The sequence below is a fragment of the Cyrtonyx montezumae genome, unplaced genomic scaffold, assembly GCF_038088225.1.
Source record: "Cyrtonyx montezumae isolate F1298 unplaced genomic scaffold, pur_monq_1.0 scaffold_28, whole genome shotgun sequence".
NCBI classification, from domain to species: domain Eukaryota; kingdom Metazoa; phylum Chordata; class Aves; order Galliformes; family Odontophoridae; genus Cyrtonyx; species Cyrtonyx montezumae.
In genome coordinates, this window is record NW_027072025.1 from 2416507 (window position 1) to 2434827 (window position 18321).

An 18321-nucleotide genomic window follows, 5' to 3' on the forward strand; every position below is an offset into this window, starting at 1 on the left:
AGACAACAAGCATTACATATTGCCGCTGCTGTGCAAGCTGCAATAGGCAAAGGTGGGAAAGAATCACAAATTTGGGAAAACATTAAATGCTATAAGTGCAGATTGCTTGGACATATGAGGCGTCAGTGTACAAAACAGGTGTGGTGTGATAAATGCAAAAAGTTCCATTAGATGCTGTGGGACCACTATCTACTACTTGTAAATTACATGTGATACTAATGGGACAGTCCTTTCCTGGAGTATCACATGGGTAATTGATGTTGATTATAAAGGGGTGATTAATGCTATGGTTTTTACAGTTAATGCTCCAATCTTTATCCATAAAGGGACTTGAATTGGGCAACTTATCTCCATTCCGGCCACTCCTCAGAATCCTGGAATGGACTGTGAGCGGTCAGGTGCTTTCGGTTCCACAGGGGCAATGGTCGGCTTAGTCACTGATCTAGGGGAGCGACCTACCATCAGTGTCACGTTATGCTGTCAATTAAACAGATTCAGGTAACAGCATTACTCGATTCTGTGGCTGACATTTCGATTGTGGCAACAGACAAGTGGCCCTTGGATTGGCTGACAAAGGTAGTGACTGGAATTAGCAGGGTGGGCTGTGCAGCTGAAACTAAACTGGCTGTTAATCCTGTAACAGTAAAAATAGTACATGAGAGACCAGTGCCATGCTTGGTGCATGTAGCCCCTCTGCCTGGAGGATTACAAATGTTGGTTGGACGAGACATACTCAGTCAATTGGGTGTGCAACTAACAAATCAAAATTTAGGATAGTGGCCACTGTTGCGCTGCCACCGATTCATCTTAGTTGGAAAACAACAAGCCAGTATGGGTGGAACAGTGGCCTATGACAAAAGAGCACATTGAAATAACACGACAATTGGTTCAAGAACAAATGATGGCAGGGCATATTCGTCCCTCTACAAGCCCCTGGAATACTCCAATCTTTGTAATCCTTAAAAAACTGGAAAATGGCGTTTGCTATATGATCTCCAAAAAATTAATGATCAGATGGAGACTATGGTAACCTTACAACCTGGTATGCCATCCCTATGTATGTTGCCCAGAAACTGGCATATACTGATCATAGACCTTAAGGATTGCATTTTTACGATTCCTATAGCAGAGCAAGATTGTAAATGTTTTGCCTTCTCAGTACCTGCCATAAACAAAATGCAACCTGCACAGAGATACGAATGGGTTGTTTTACCGCAAAGCATGAAAAATTCTCCAACGCTGTGTCAACTTTTTGTAGCTACGGCGTTGGTACCAATCAGGCAGCAAAATCCCAATACTATTATCTACCATTATATGGATGATATCCTTTTTTGCCAGCAGGAATCATTCACAAAACAATGGGAAAAAATCATTGTTGAACATCTTAAGGAGTTCAGCCTTAAGGTAGCTCTTGAGAAGGTTCAACGGTCAAGTCCTTATTTGTATCTTGGTTGGTCTTTGTCTGACGCAATGATTCGACCGCAAGTTGCACAGCTTGATGTGAATGTGCACAATGTAACTGATTTACAAACAGTTCTGGGCCATATACAGTGGTTACGACCTACAGTAGGGATTACGAATCGTCACTTAGAACCATTGGTACAATTACTTAGGAAAAAACGGTCTGCCAATACTAAAATTACCTTGACTAAGGAAGCTACTGATACATTGCAGGAAATCAGCAAAATAATCAAAGTAGGAATATCTTATAGGTATTGTCCAGACCTTAGGTTATCAGTTATTATCTATGTCCAAAGTACTCATGCCTTTGCAGTTGTTCGTCAATGGCAAAAAGAAAAGGGGGATGTGGGGGATATTAGGCAGCAATATCTACAATGTCTAAGAAGGATGCCATTGACAAACAAAGAGAAAGGCAATGACAGATTACCTATATCTGATAAGCTGAGAGAATATCATTCACCACAAAGGATTGCAGTGGCAGTTTCATATCAGTCAAGCTGATGCAAGACTGTTTGTACAAACATGTCCACAATGCAGTCATCATAATGGAGGTCTTGGTATAGGGATCCAACAACAGGAGAATGGTCTGGACCAGCCACACTAATCTTCTCCGGTAGGGTCTATTCTTGTGTCTCTACAGATCAGAATGGACCAATTTGGATTCCTGCTCACTGTGTTCGCCCTTGGCATGACCAGAAATAACTACAATGTATGGATCAATGGGAAAACATGAGTACCTTACATGGATTCCGGCTTGATACCATTTGGCCTTATCTCAAGGCAGAAAATAGCATCCAACCCTCATAAGGACTGGGGTTGTGTGTTTCTTTCTTATTGTCTTTTCCTTTTTGCAAATTGTTGTACTTTTTGATAACTTATGTATGCCATAGTATGTGATGAAGAACAGCTGGATTAGCCATTGAATGGTATCTCACTAATAACACTGATCATGGTATGACAAAAATGGGTGATTTTTCTGTGTTACCAATATAGCCTTAAGAATCAGAATTATTAGGCATTATCTAGGTTGCTGTGTGCTTTTTCTATTTTAGTAGTAAATCAAGTGTGAATTAGATAGGATTTGATGTTACTAATGTTGTAATCTATGGAATTAGCACTTTTAATGTATTTAGAACACACAGTTATGTTGTTAGCCTATCAATTAGCTCTTTTCTAATTTGTTAAAACAAACCTGAAAAAGAATCCCAGGCAAAGGAATGATCTTGTTTTTAGAAGGATCACTTCTCTTTCAATTCATTAATCAAGATAGTTCTTCATAACTATGCATCACATGAGATAAAAGCACACTATCTTACTTCAATTTGGCATATGATTCTAACAGAAATATTACCCAACAGATATTTAAGTTCACTGATTCCTTTAATTAGCACTTATATTAGTAACCAAAAAGCCCTTGACAGAAGAATGATCTTGGGAAGGAACAAAGTATTCTGATAGCTTTAGGGCAACTGATATTTATTACTGTAAATATTTTTAGATAGAGCTAATCTTGATAGTTTGTTCTGTTTTGCAAGCAGGTGTTCCTTTTGGATTCTGCATCATGCACTGGCCACGCATATGCAGTGTACAAATGGAAAAAACTTTGCAAACTCTGAGAAGAATTAAAGCAGGAGGAAATCTGTGATGGGTGAGAGAGGAAAAGTGCACCTTGAAGCAGGGGACGCCTTGCTAGCACTGCCTTTCGCATCCACCACTGGTATGTTCCTTTTCTCTATTCTTTCTGGTGATTTGCCATTTCACAAGGGTTAATAGCTAATAATGCACTTGTTTAAGGAGTTTCTGCTTCGTGCTTACTCCTATCTGAAAATAGATGTCTGCATGTGTCTGAGCGTATGTTGACTTAAACTTTAACCCTTTGTGCTACTCTGAATGTGCAGTTTGCTTGCTCCTGTTCTTGAGATGTCCTGTTTCTCAGATCCATCATATCCTGAAACAGCACCACTCGAGTTTTAATCACAGTCACCAAGTTAGGATGTTAGCTAGCAAAGGAAAATTATACCACCAGTGATGCTCTAGCAGGTTTACCCACTGATATTGATTCTGTCTGACAGGCAACTTAACAAAGTTGTGCCACCACTGATCTTCCATAATTAACCAAAGGTATGATGGTGAAGATTTGAAGGGCACGTGTTATATGAATCTTTGGGAACATTAGAAAACCACTATATCAAAGTATATAAAAATTAAAAGAGTCTTCCTAATCAGTTACTGAGTCACATAGAATGATACCCTCAGGGACTCTTTTTCAGGTCGCAGGAACTGAAGCCGTAGGTAGAATATATGTTTGTACTTTTGTTAACAAGTTTAATAGTATTTCTTGTCATTATGATATGATTGCCTTGTATCTTTTGTTACATTCAGCGTGTTAACTATTGAAACGTTGACTAAGTTGTGATAACCTAAATGAACCTTTCAATGCTGTTACAAAGTTTTACACAAAACGAAGAGAGCAGAAGGTCAGGTGATTGGGATGCTGTGTACAAGGTGTAGTTATGTTACTAATGCGTTTTGTGATTTTGCAGTAAATTTATACTTGACATTGTAAAACGCTTACTGTCCAAACTACTTTCTGCTGTTTTGTTAGCAAAAGGGGGAATTGTGGAGAACTGGCTTAAGAAAGGAGGTTGTGTGTGCTTATCTTTGTAGCAGTGCGAACAAAACAGCATGTTCAGATCACTGAATTTTGAGAAGTAGTGCACCGTTGACCAGGCAACGATGAGGGAGTAAGTTTGTGGTGGAATCAGATGGCCCTGGTATGTGTGGGTAAAGAAGAACTAATTGGACACTACTTATCTTGCAAGGACAGAGCAAGACCCACTGCTTAACAATTATTCTAAAAATAGCATATGTTCAAGGGGTATAAAAGTATGTAACCTGCGCAATAAAGTTGGCTCAGCTGCATAATCTTATTGATGTCTCTCTGAGTCCTTGCATCGGCATCTTAAGAAGATCGTTCCGGTGCGGCCGTGGGTCATCCTCCTGGGGTCACTGCAACAGAGTGGAGCGAAATTGGAGCGGAAACAAAGGGAGTGGAGTGAAGTGAAATGTTCCGGCGCAAATGGAAGCGAAATGGGAGTGGAGAGTAGTGAAAGGTTGCGGCATAAATGGGAGTGGAGCGAAATTGGAACAGAAAAAAGTGGAGTGGAGAGAACTGAAGGGCTGCAGAAGCGAATGGGAGATAAATGGAGTGAAATGGGAGCAGAAGCAAAGGGACTGGAGAGAACATTACTGTTGCTGCGCACATAGGAGAGGAGTGGAGCGAATAGGGAGCTGAAACAAAGGGAGTGAAGTGAAATATTCCAGCACAAATAGGAGCGAAATGGAAGTGGAGAGAACTAAAAAGTTTAGGTGCAAATGGGAGCAGCGCGAAATTGTAACGGAAACCAAGGTAGAGCAGAGAACTGAAAGGTTGCGGCCCAAATGGGAACAAAACAGAGTGAAATGGTAGAGGATACGATCAGAATGGAGAGTAAAGAAAGGTTGTGGCGCAAATGGGAGCAGTGCGGTGTGAAATGAGAGCGGAAAGAAATGGAGTGGAGAGAACTGTAAGGTTGCAGCGCAAACAAGAACGGAGCAAAACCAAATTGGAGCTGAAAGAAAGGAAAAGGAGAGAACAGAAATGTTGTGGCCCAATAGGAGCGGAGTGAAATGAAATAGGAGCGGAAACAAAGTAAGAGGAGAGTACTGAAAGGTTGTGGCGCAAATGTGTACGACGCAGAGCGAAATGGGAGTACAGACAACTGAAAGATTGCGGCGCAAATGGGAGAGGAGTGGTGCCAAATGTGAGCGGAAACAAAGGGAGTGGTGAGAAGTGAAATGTTCCGTCAAGAATGGGAGCAGTACAAAATGGGTGTGGAGAGAAGTAAATGTTCCGGCGAGAATGGGAGCAGTGCAAAATGGGAGAGGAGAGAAGTGAAAGGTTGCGGCGTAAATGGGAGCAAAACTAAGGGCAAATGGGATCGGAAACAGAGTGGAGAGAACTGAAAGGTTGCAGTGCAAATGGGAGCAGAGTGAATTGGGAGTGGAAAAAATGAAACTGGAGGGATGTGAAGTGTTCCGGCGCAAATGAAAGAAAAATGGGAGTGGAGAGAAGTAAAAGGCTGTGGCGCAAATAGGAGCGGCGTGGAGCGAAATGTGAGAGCAGAGAACAAAAATATTGAAGTGCAAATGGGAGCGGAGCGGAATGAAATGGGAGCTGAAACAAAGGGACTGGAGAGGAGAGAAATGTAGCGGTGCAAATAGTGGAGCGAAATAAAAGCGGAAACAAAGAGAGAGGAGAGAAATTAAAGGTTGCGACGCAATTGGAAGCAGAGTGAAATGGGTGCGGAAATGAAAGAAATGGAGAGTACCTAAAGCTTGTGGAACAAATGGGATCGGAGCAGAGCCAAATGGGAGCGTAAAGAAAGTATGTGGATAGAACTGAAAAGCTGCAGAGCAAATTGGAGCAGAGCTGAACGAAATGGGAGCGGAAACAAAAAGAATGGAGAGAAAAGAAAAGTTCGGCACAAATGGGAGCAGAGCGAAATGTAAGATATTAAAAGGGAGAGGTCAGAACTGAAAGGTTGAGGCGCAAATGATAGTAAAAAAGAGTGAAATGGGATAGGAAATGAAAGGATTGGAGAGTACTGAAAGATTGTGGCACAAGTGGGAACAGAGCGGAATGAAATGGGAACAGAAACAAAGGGAGTGGAGAGAAATGAAAGGTTGCAGCGCAAATCTTAGCAGAGCGAAATGAGAGGGGAAACAAAGGGGAAAGAGAGAATTGAAAGATTGTGGCACAAATGGGAATGGTGCAGAGCGAAATGGGAGCGGAATGAAATTGGTGCGGAAACAAAGGGAAAGGAGAGAACAGAAAAGTTGTTGCGCAATAGGAGCAGAGTGAAACAAAATAGGAGATGAAACAATGGGAGTGGAGAGTAATGAAAGGTTGCGGCGCAAATGGGAGCAGCATGAAATGGGAGTGGAAACAAAGAGAGAGGAGAGAAATGAAGGTTGAGGCGCAAATGGCAGCAGAGCGAAATGGAAGCAGAAATGAAAAGAATGGAGAGTACTGAAAGGTTTTGGCACAAATGGAAGCTGAGCAATGCTAAATGGGAGCGGAAAGAAATTAAGTGCAGAGAACTGAAAAGTTGCAGAGCAAATTGTAGCAGAGCAGAATGAAATGGGAGTGGAGAGAACTGAAAGGATGCAGCGCAAATGGGAGCAATAAAGGGAGTGAAATGGTAGAGTAAATGATCGCAAAGGAGAGTACTGAATGGTTGTCATAGAAATGGGAGCAAGGTGGAGTGAAATGGGAGCAGAAAGAAAGGGTGTGGAGAGAACTGAAAGGTTGCGGTGCAAATGGGAAAGAAGCGATAATGGAGCAGATACAAAGGGTATGGAGAGAAATGAGTTTTGCGGAGCAAATGAAAGCGAAAAAAAAGGGTCTGGTGAGAACAGAAATGTTGCTGTTAAAATAGGAGCAGAGTGGAGCGAAATGAGAATGGAAACAAGGTGAGTGGAGTGAAGTGAAAAGTTCCGGCGCAAATGGGAGCGTAATGGGAGTGGAGAGAAGTGAAAGGTAGTGGCGCAATTGGGAGCAGAGCGAAATTGGAACGGAAAAAATGGGAGAGGATAAAACTGAAAAATTGCAGAGCAAATGGGAACAAAACTGAGTGAAATGGTAGCAAAAACAATCAGAGTGGAGAGTACTTAAAGACAGTGGCGCAAATGGGAGTGGTGCGTAGCGAAATATAATGGAAAGAAAGGGAGTGCAGAGAACAGAAATGTTGTGGTGCAAACACTAGCGGAGTGGAGCAAAATGGGAATGAAAACAAAGGGAAGTGCAGAGAAGTGAAATGTTCTGGTGCAAATGGGAGTTAAATGGGAAAGGAGAGAAGTGAAATGGTGTGGCACAAAAAGGAGCAGCGTGGAGCAAAATGGGAGTGCAGAGAACTGAAAGGTTGCCGCAAAAATGGGAGCTGGGAGGAACAAAATGGGAGCTGAAACAAAGGGACTGGAGAGAAGAGAAATGTAGCGGTGCAAATAGGAGCGGAGTGGAACAAAATAGGAGCGGAAACAAAGGGAATGCAGAGAAGTGAAATGTTCCATCGAGAATAGGAGCAGTGCAAAATGGGTGTGGAGAGAAATGAAAGGTTGCGGTGCAAATGGGAACAGAGTGGAATTGGAGCGGAAAGAAAGGGAGTGAAGAGAAATGATGGGCTGCGAAGCAAATGACAACGGAGCGAAGTGAAATGGGATTGGAAACAAAGGGACTGGAGGGAACAGAAAAGTTGTGGCGCAAATACTGGCAAAGTGGAGCAAAATGGGAGCGGAAACAAAGTAAGTTGGGAGAAGTGAAATGTTCCGGCGCAAATGGGAAAAAAATGGGAGTGAAGAGTACTGAAAGGCAGCGGTGCAAATAGGTGCGGCGCGAAGTGAAATGGGAGAGCAGAGAACTGAAAGTTTGCAGCGCAAATGGGAGTGGAGCGGAATGAAATGGGAGCTGAAAGAAAAGGACTGGAGAGAAGAGAAATGTAGCTGTGCAAAAAGGAACAGAGTGGAGCGAAAAAGTTGCGGAAACAAAGAGAAGAGAGAAATGAAAGGTTGCGGCACAAATGGAAGCAGAGCAAAATGGGAGCGGAAAAGAAAGGAATGGAGAGTACTGAAAGGTTGTGGCACAAATGGGAGCGGAATGAAAGGGGGAGGAGAGTACAGAAAGGATGCAGTGAAAATTGGTAAGTTTATAAACGAAATGGGAGCTGAAACAAAGGGACTGGAGAAAACAGAAATGGAGTGGTGCAAATAGGAACGGAGTGGAGCAAAATAGGAGCAGAAACAAAAAGAGTGGAGAGAAATGAAAGATTTCGGCACAAATGAAAGCAGAGCAAAATGGGAGCAGAAAATAAAGTAATGGAGAGTAATGAAAGGTTGTGGCACAAATGGGAGCGGAAAGAAAGGGGGAGGAGAGAACAGAATGGATGCAGAGAAAACTGGTAAGGTGCTGAACGAAATGGGAGCCGAAACAAAGGTACGGGAGAGAACAGAAATGTAGTGGTGCAAATAGGAGCGGAGTGGAAAAAAATAGGTGTGGAAACAAAAGGAGTGGAGAGAAATGAAAGGTTGTGGCACAAATGGGCGTGGTGCTAAGCAAAATGGGAGTGGACAAACTGGGAGTGGAAATAACTAAAAGGTTGCAGCACATATGTGCGTGGAACTGAACGAAATGGGAGCAAAAACAAAGGCAGAGGAGAGAACTGAAAGGTTGCGGCGCAAATGGTAGTAGAACATATTTAAATGGGAGAAGAAATGATCAGAATGGAGAGTACTGAATGGTTGTGCAAATGGGAGCGGTGCGGAGCGAAATGGGAGCAGAAAGAAAGGGAGTGGAGAGAACTGAAAGGTTGCAGTCCAAACGGGAGTGGAGTGCAGCAAAATAGGAGCGGAAACAAAGATAGTGGAGAGAAATGAAAGGTTGTAGCGCAAATGTGAGTAAACTAAAATGGGAGTGGAGAGAAGTGAAACGCTGCAGTGCAAATGGTTGCGAAGTGGGGCAAAATGGGAGTAGAAACAAAGGGAGTGGAGAGAAATGAAAAGTTCTGTCGAGAATGGGAGCACTGCAAAATGGGTGTGCAGGGTAGTGAAATATTCCGGCGAGAATAGGAGCAGTGCAAAATGGGAGTTGAGGGAACTGGAAGGTTGAGGCGCAAATGGGTGAAAAGTGAAATTGGAGTGGAAAGAAAGAGAGTGGAGAGAACTGAAAGGTTGCGGCACAAATTGAAGCAGAACGGACCGAAATTGGAGTGGAAACAAGGGCAGTGGAGAGAAATGATAGGTTGCGGCGCAAATGGGAGCAGAGCTAAGCAAAATGGGAGTGGAAACAAAGGGAGTGGAGAGAACTGAATGGCTGCAGTGCAAATGGAAGCGAAGCAGAGCAAAAAGGGAGTGCAGAGAACTGATATGTTGCAGTATAAATGAGAGCGGAGCAAATTGAAATGGGAGTGTAGAGAACTGAAAGGTTGCACCTCAAATTGGAGCTGAGCGAAATGGGAGCGGAACCAAAAAGAGTGGAGAGAACTGGAAGGTTGCATCAGAAATGGGAGCAAAGCGGAATAAAATGTGACTTGAAACAAAGGCAGTGGAGAGAACTGAAAGGTTGCCGTTCAAAAGGGAGCAAAGCGGAGCGAAATGGGAGCGGAGACTAAGGGAGATGAGAGAAATGAAAGGTTACGGTGCAAATGGGTGTGGAGCGGAAACAAAGGAAGTGGAAAGAACTGAAAGGTTGCAGAACAAATGGGAGCCAAGCAAAGCGAAATGGGAGCAGAAACTAAGGGAGTGGAGAGGAATGAATGTATGCGGTGCAAATGGGAGCAGAGTGGAGCGAAATGGGAGCAGAAAAAAACAGGAGTGGAGAGAACTGACAGGCTGCAATGCAAATGGGAGAGAAGCGGAACGAAATGAGATCGGAAATAACAGGGGAGAAAAGAACTGAATGATTGCGGCAGAAATGGGATAAGAGCGCTAAAAAAGGTAGTAGAGAGAAAATAAAGGTTGTGGTGCAAATGGGAGTGTAGCAGAGCGAAATGGGAGTGCAGAGAACCGAAATTTTGTGGTGTAAATGGCAGCAGAGCAAAGTGAAATGGGAGTGTAGAAAACTGAAAGGTTGCATCGCAAATGGGAGCGGATCGGAACGAAATGGGAGGTAAACCAAAGTGAGTGGAGAGAACTGAAAGGTTGCGGTGCAAATGGGAGAGAAGCGATAATGGAGCAGATACAAAGGGTGTGGAGAGAACTGAGGTTTGCGGAGCAAATGGAAGCGGAAACAAAGGGTCCAGAGAGAACAGAAATGTTGTGGTTAAAATAGGAGCGGAGTGGAGTGAAATGTGAACGGAAAGAAAGGGAGTGGAGAGGAGTGAAATGTTCTGGCACTAAGGGGGCGGAGAAAAATGGGAGTGGAAAAATAGGGAGAGAACAGAAATGCTGCACGCAAATGGGAGCGGAGCAAAGCGAAATGGGAGTGGAAACAAATGGAGAGTAGAGAAGTGAAAGGTTGTGGCACAAATGGGAGCAGAGCAAAATTATATGGGAGTTGAAACAAAGGGAATGGAGAGAATAGAAATGTTGTGGCGCCAATAGGAGCAAAGTGGAGCGAAATGGGAGTGGAAACAAATGGAGTGGAGAGAACTGAAAGATTGGGACTCAAGTGGGAGCAACACGGAGCAAAATAGGACTGCAGAGAACTGAAATGTTGCTGTGTAAATGAAAGCGGAGCAAAGTGAAATGGGAGTGTAGAGAATTTAAAGGCAGTGTCACAAATGGGAGCGGAACGAAATGGGAGTGTAAAGAAACAAAGTGGAGAAAATTGAAATGTTGCAATGTAAAAAGGAGCGGAGTGGAGTGAAATGGGAGTGGAAACAAAGGGAGTGGAGAGAACTGAAAGGTTGCGGCGCAAATGGGAGAGAAGCGGATCGAAATGGGAACAAAAACAGAGTGAGTGGACAGAAATGAACGGTGCAAATATGAGCAGAAACAAAGAGAAGAGAAATGAGATGTTGCGGCGCAAGCGGGAGCAGAGCGAAATGGGTGCGGAAAAGAAAGGAATGGAGGGTACTGAAACGTTGTGTCACAAATGGGAGCAGAACGGAGCAAAATAAGATTTGAAAGAAAGGGAGTGGAAAGAACAGAAAGGTTGCAGAGCAAATTGCAGCAGAGCTGAACGAAATGGGAGAAGAAACAAAGGGACTGGAGAGAACAGAAATGTATAGGTGCAAATAGGAGCGGAGTGGAGAAAAATAGAAGCGGAAAAAAAGGAATGGAGAGAAATTAAAGGTTGCGGCGCAAATGAAAGCAGAGCAAAATGGGAGCAGAAACAAAGGGAGAGGTTAGAACTGAAAGGTTGTGGCGCAAATGGGAGCGAAGATAAGTGAAATGGGAGTGGAAAGAAAGGGTCTGGAGAGAACAGAAATGTAGTGGTGCAAATAGGAGTGGAGTAAAAGAAAATGGGAGGGGAAAAACAAAAAATGGGAGGGGTGCAAGAGCCTTCCAGGAAAGATGCCTTGCTAGACCTACTTTTCACTAACAGGGAAGGACTAGTAGGAGATGTGAAGGTTGGAGATTGTCTTGGCCAGAGTGACCATGAAATGGTGGAGTTTGCTTTTCTGGGTGACGTCATGAGGATGACTAGCAAAACTACTACCTTGTACTTCCGGAGGGCAGACTTTGACCTGTTCAGGGTGCTTGTTGCAAGGGTCCCTTGGGACTTGCTCCTGAGGGGTAAAGGGGTCCAGGAAGCCTGGATGCTCCTCAAGATGGAAATCTTAAAGGCACAGGAGCAGGCTGTCCCAGAGTCCCGTAAGTCGAGCCGGAGGAGAAAAAGATCAGTGTGGATGAACCGGGATCTTTTGTTGAGGCTCCGAGAGAAAAAGAGAGTCTATGTCCTCTGGAAGATGGGTCAGGCTACATGGGGTGACTACAGAGAACTGGCCAAGATTTGCAGGCAGAAAATTAGAAATGCTAAAGCCCAGCTTGAACTTAGACTGGCTACTGCTGTAAAGGAGAACAGGAAACCCTTTTACAAATATATTAACAGCAAGAGAAAAACTAAGGAAAATTTCTCTCCTTTACTTGACGAGGCAGGGAATGTAACCACAGATGATAAGGAAAAGGCTGAGGTTCATAAGTTCATAAGTTCATAAAGGTTCTCAATGCCTTCTTCACATCTGTCTTTAATAGACAGAACAGTTGTCCACAGGGTACTTGCCCTGACCTGGAAGTCTGGGACGGGGCGCATAATGCACCCCCTGTGATCCAAGCAGAGACGGTCAGAGATCTTCTCCTCCATCTGAACTGCCACAAGTCAATGGGGCCAGATGGGATCCACCCAAGGGTGCTGAGGGAGCTGGCAGAGGTGATTGCCGAGCCACTTTCTGCCATCTATCAGAATTCCTGGTTATCTGGAGAGGTCCCACAAGATTGGAGGCTTGCCGATGTGACTCCCATCTACAAGAAAGGTTGTAAGGAAGACCCAGGGAACTACAGGCCTGTCAGCCTGACCTCGGTACCAGGGAAAGTTATGGAGCAGATGATCTTGAGGGAAATCACACCACACGTGCATGGCAACAAGGGGATCAGACCCAGCCAGCACGGATTCACCAAGGGCAGGTCGTGCTTGTCCAACCTCATCTTTTTCTATGACTGGGTGACCAGACAAGTAGATGAGGGAAAGGCTGTTGATGTAGTCTACCTGGACTTCAGCAAGGCCTTTGACACGGTCTCACACAGTAATCTCCTGAGGAAACTGGCAGCGCGTGGTGTGGACAGGTTCACTCTTCTCAGGGTGGAGAACTGGCTGCAGGGCCGTGCCCAGAGGGTAGTGGTTAATGTAGTTAAGTCCAGCTGGCGTCCTGTTACGAGTGGTGTCCCCCAAGGGTCAGTTTTGGGGCCCATCTTGTTTAATATCTTTATTGATGACCTAGACGAGGGAATTGAGTGTACCCTCAGTAAGTTTGGAGATGACACAAAGTTGGGAGGTTGTGTCAAACTGCCTGAGGGTAGGGAGGCCCTTCAGAGGGATTTGGATAGGCTGAACAGCTGGGCTGAGCTCAATGGGATGAGGTTCAATAAGACCAAGTGCCGGGTCCTGCACTTTGGCCACAATAACCCCATGCAATGCTATAGGCTTGGGGCAGAATGGCTTGAAGAATGTAGAGAGGAAAAGGACCTGGGGGTGTTGGTTGATGCTCGGCTCAACATGAGCCGGCAGTGTGCCCAGGTGGCCAAGAAGGCCAACAGCATCCTGGCCTGTATTAGAAATAGTGTAGCCAGCAGGAGCAGGGAGGTGATCATCCCCCTGTACTCAGCTCTGGTACGGCCGCACCTCGAGTACTGTGTTCAGTTTTGGGCCCCTCACTACAAGAAGGACATTGAGGCCCTGGAGCGTGTTCAGAGAAGGGCAACAAAACTGGTGAGGGGTCTGGAGCACAAGTCTTATGAGGAGCGGCTGAGGGAGCTGGGATTGTTTAGTCTGGAGAAGAGGAGGCTCAGAGGAGACCTTATTGCACTCTACTACTTCCTGAAGGGGGGTTGTGGTGAGGAGGGGGTGGGCCTCTTCTCCCTGATAAATAATGACAGGACGAGAGGGAATGGCCGCAAGTTACGCCGGGGAAGATTTAGATTAGACCTGAGGAAGCATTTCTTTTCTGAAAGAGTGGTCAGGCACTGGAATGGCCTGCCTAGGGAGGTGGTTGAGGCACCGTCCCTAGCGCTGTTCAAGAAGCGTTTAGATGAGGTGCTAAAGGATTTAATTTAGTAGTTGGGTAGAGATAGTGATAGGAGGATGGTTGGACTAGATAATCTTATAGGTCCTTTCCAACCTTATAAACTTATGAACTTATGAACTTATGAATTACCAGAGGAGACGGAACAGCAATTATTTTGAGTAATGTTTCATGATAATGCTAATGCGGCTACCAAGTCAATTCTTGCGACCCTTCCACAGTGTGTGTCGGTAGAGGTTATGTTACAACGCATAGCGAGAACAGAACAGAGACAACAAGCATTACATATTGCCGCTGCTGTGCAAGCTGCAATAGGCAAAGGTGGGAAAGAATCACAAATTTGGGAAAACATTAAATGCTATAAGTGCAGATTGCTTGGACATATGAGGCGTCAGTGTACAAAACAGGTGTGGTGTGATAAATGCAAAAAGTTCCATTAGATGCTGTGGGACCACTATCTACTACTTGTAAATTACATGTGATACTAATGGGACAGTCCTTTCCTGGAGTATCACATGGGTAATTGATGTTGATTATAAAGGGGTGATTAATGCTATGGTTTTTACAGTTAATGCTCCAATCTTTATCCATAAAGGGACTTGAATTGGGCAACTTATCTCCATTCCGGCCACTCCTCAGAATCCTGGAATGGACTGTGAGCGGTCAGGTGCTTTCGGTTCCACAGGGGCAATGGTCGGCTTAGTCACTGATCTAGGGGAGCGACCTACCATCAGTGTCACGTTATGCTGTCAATTAAACAGATTCAGGTAACAGCATTACTCGATTCTGTGGCTGACATTTCGATTGTGGCAACAGACAAGTGGCCCTTGGATTGGCTGACAAAGGTAGTGACTGGAATTAGCAGGGTGGGCTGTGCAGCTGAAACTAAACTGGCTGTTAATCCTGTAACAGTAAAAATAGTACATGAGAGACCAGTGCCATGCTTGGTGCATGTAGCCCCTCTGCCTGGAGGATTACAAATGTTGGTTGGACGAGACATACTCAGTCAATTGGGTGTGCAACTAACAAATCAAAATTTAGGATAGTGGCCACTGTTGCGCTGCCACCGATTCATCTTAGTTGGAAAACAACAAGCCAGTATGGGTGGAACAGTGGCCTATGACAAAAGAGCACATTGAAATAACACGACAATTGGTTCAAGAACAAATGATGGCAGGGCATATTCGTCCCTCTACAAGCCCCTGGAATACTCCAATCTTTGTAATCCTTAAAAAACTGGAAAATGGCGTTTGCTATATGATCTCCAAAAAATTAATGATCAGATGGAGACTATGGTAACCTTACAACCTGGTATGCCATCCCTATGTATGTTGCCCAGAAACTGGCATATACTGATCATAGACCTTAAGGATTGCATTTTTACGATTCCTATAGCAGAGCAAGATTGTAAATGTTTTGCCTTCTCAGTACCTGCCATAAACAAAATGCAACCTGCACAGAGATACGAATGGGTTGTTTTACCGCAAAGCATGAAAAATTCTCCAACGCTGTGTCAACTTTTTGTAGCTACGGCGTTGGTACCAATCAGGCAGCAAAATCCCAATACTATTATCTACCATTATATGGATGATATCCTTTTTTGCCAGCAGGAATCATTCACAAAACAATGGGAAAAAATCATTGTTGAACATCTTAAGGAGTTCAGCCTTAAGGTAGCTCTTGAGAAGGTTCAACGGTCAAGTCCTTATTTGTATCTTGGTTGGTCTTTGTCTGACGCAATGATTCGACCGCAAGTTGCACAGCTTGATGTGAATGTGCACAATGTAACTGATTTACAAACAGTTCTGGGCCATATACAGTGGTTACGACCTACAGTAGGGATTACGAATCGTCACTTAGAACCATTGGTACAATTACTTAGGAAAAAACGGTCTGCCAATACTAAAATTACCTTGACTAAGGAAGCTACTGATACATTGCAGGAAATCAGCAAAATAATCAAAGTAGGAATATCTTATAGGTATTGTCCAGACCTTAGGTTATCAGTTATTATCTATGTCCAAAGTACTCATGCCTTTGCAGTTGTTCGTCAATGGCAAAAAGAAAAGGGGGATGTGGGGGATATTAGGCAGCAATATCTACAATGTCTAAGAAGGATGCCATTGACAAACAAAGAGAAAGGCAATGACAGATTACCTATATCTGATAAGCTGAGAGAATATCATTCACCACAAAGGATTGCAGTGGCAGTTTCATATCAGTCAAGCTGATGCAAGACTGTTTGTACAAACATGTCCACAATGCAGTCATCATAATGGAGGTCTTGGTATAGGGATCCAACAACAGGAGAATGGTCTGGACCAGCCACACTAATCTTCTCCGGTAGGGTCTATTCTTGTGTCTCTACAGATCAGAATGGACCAATTTGGATTCCTGCTCACTGTGTTCGCCCTTGGCATGACCAGAAATAACTACAATGTATGGATCAATGGGAAAACATGAGTACCTTACATGGATTCCGGCTTGATACCATTTGGCCTTATCTCAAGGCAGAAAATAGCATCCAACCCTCATAAGGACTGGGGTTGTGTGTTTCTTTCTTATTGTCTTTTCCTTTTTGCAAATTGTTGTACTTTTTGATAACTTATGTATGCCATAGTATGTGATGAAGAACAGCTGGATTAGCCATTGAATGGTATCTCACTAATAACACTGATCATGGTATGACAAAAATGGGTGATTTTTCTGTGTTACCAATATAGCCTTAAGAATCAGAATTATTAGGCATTATCTAGGTTGCTGTGTGCTTTTTCTATTTTAGTAGTAAATCAAGTGTGAATTAGATAGGATTTGATGTTACTAATGTTGTAATCTATGGAATTAGCACTTTTAATGTATTTAGAACACACAGTTATGTTGTTAGCCTATCAATTAGCTCTTTTCTAATTTGTTAAAACAAACCTGAAAAAGAATCCCAGGCAAAGGAATGATCTTGTTTTTAGAAGGATCACTTCTCTTTCAATTCATTAATCAAGATAGTTCTTCATAACTATGCATCACATGAGATAAAAGCACACTATCTTACTTCAATTTGGCATATGATTCTAACAGAAATATTACCCAACAGATATTTAAGTTCACTGATTCCTTTAATTAGCACTTATATTAGTAACCAAAAAGCCCTTGACAGAAGAATGATCTTGGGAAGGAACAAAGTATTCTGATAGCTTTAGGGCAACTGATATTTATTACTGTAAATATTTTTAGATAGAGCTAATCTTGATAGTTTGTTCTGTTTTGCAAGCAGGTGTTCCTTTTGGATTCTGCATCATGCACTGGCCACGCATATGCAGTGTACAAATGGAAAAAACTTTGCAAACTCTGAGAAGAATTAAAGCAGGAGGAAATCTGTGATGGGTGAGAGAGGAAAAGTGCACCTTGAAGCAGGGGACGCCTTGCTAGCACTGCCTTTCGCATCCACCACTGGTATGTTCCTTTTCTCTATTCTTTCTGGTGATTTGCCATTTCACAAGGGTTAATAGCTAATAATGCACTTGTTTAAGGAGTTTCTGCTTCGTGCTTACTCCTATCTGAAAATAGATGTCTGCATGTGTCTGAGCGTATGTTGACTTAAACTTTAACCCTTTGTGCTACTCTGAATGTGCAGTTTGCTTGCTCCTGTTCTTGAGATGTCCTGTTTCTCAGATCCATCATATCCTGAAACAGCACCACTCGAGTTTTAATCACAGTCACCAAGTTAGGATGTTAGCTAGCAAAGGAAAATTATACCACCAGTGATGCTCTAGCAGGTTTACCCACTGATATTGATTCTGTCTGACAGGCAACTTAACAAAGTTGTGCCACCACTGATCTTCCATAATTAACCAAAGGTATGATGGTGAAGATTTGAAGGGCACGTGTTATATGAATCTTTGGGAACATTAGAAAACCACTATATCAAAGTATATAAAAATTAAAAGAGTCTTCCTAATCAGTTACTGAGTCACATAGAATGATACCCTCAGGGACTCTTTTTCAGGTCGCAGGAACTGAAGCCGTAGGTAGAATATATGTTTGTACTTTTGTTAACAAGTTTAATAGTATTTCTTGTCATTATGATATGATTGCCTTGTATCTTTTGTTACATTCAGCGTGTTAACTATTGAAACGTTGACTAAGTTGTGATAACCTAAATGAACCTTTCAATGCTGTTACAAAGTTTTACACAAAACGAAGAGAGCAGAAGGTCAGGTGATTGGGATGCTGTGTACAAGGTGTAGTTATGTTACTAATGCGTTTTGTGATTTTGCAGTAAATTTATACTTGACATTGTAAAACGCTTACTGTCCAAACTACTTTCTGCTGTTTTGTTAGCAAAAGGGGGAATTGTGGAGAACTGGCTTAAGAAAGGAGGTTGTGTGTGCTTATCTTTGTAGCAGTGCGAACAAAACAGCATGTTCAGATCACTGAATTTTGAGAAGTAGTGCACCGTTGACCAGGCAACGATGAGGGAGTAAGTTTGTGGTGGAATCAGATGGCCCTGGTATGTGTGGGTAAAGAAGAACTAATTGGACACTACTTATCTTGCAAGGACAGAGCAAGACCCACTGCTTAACAATTATTC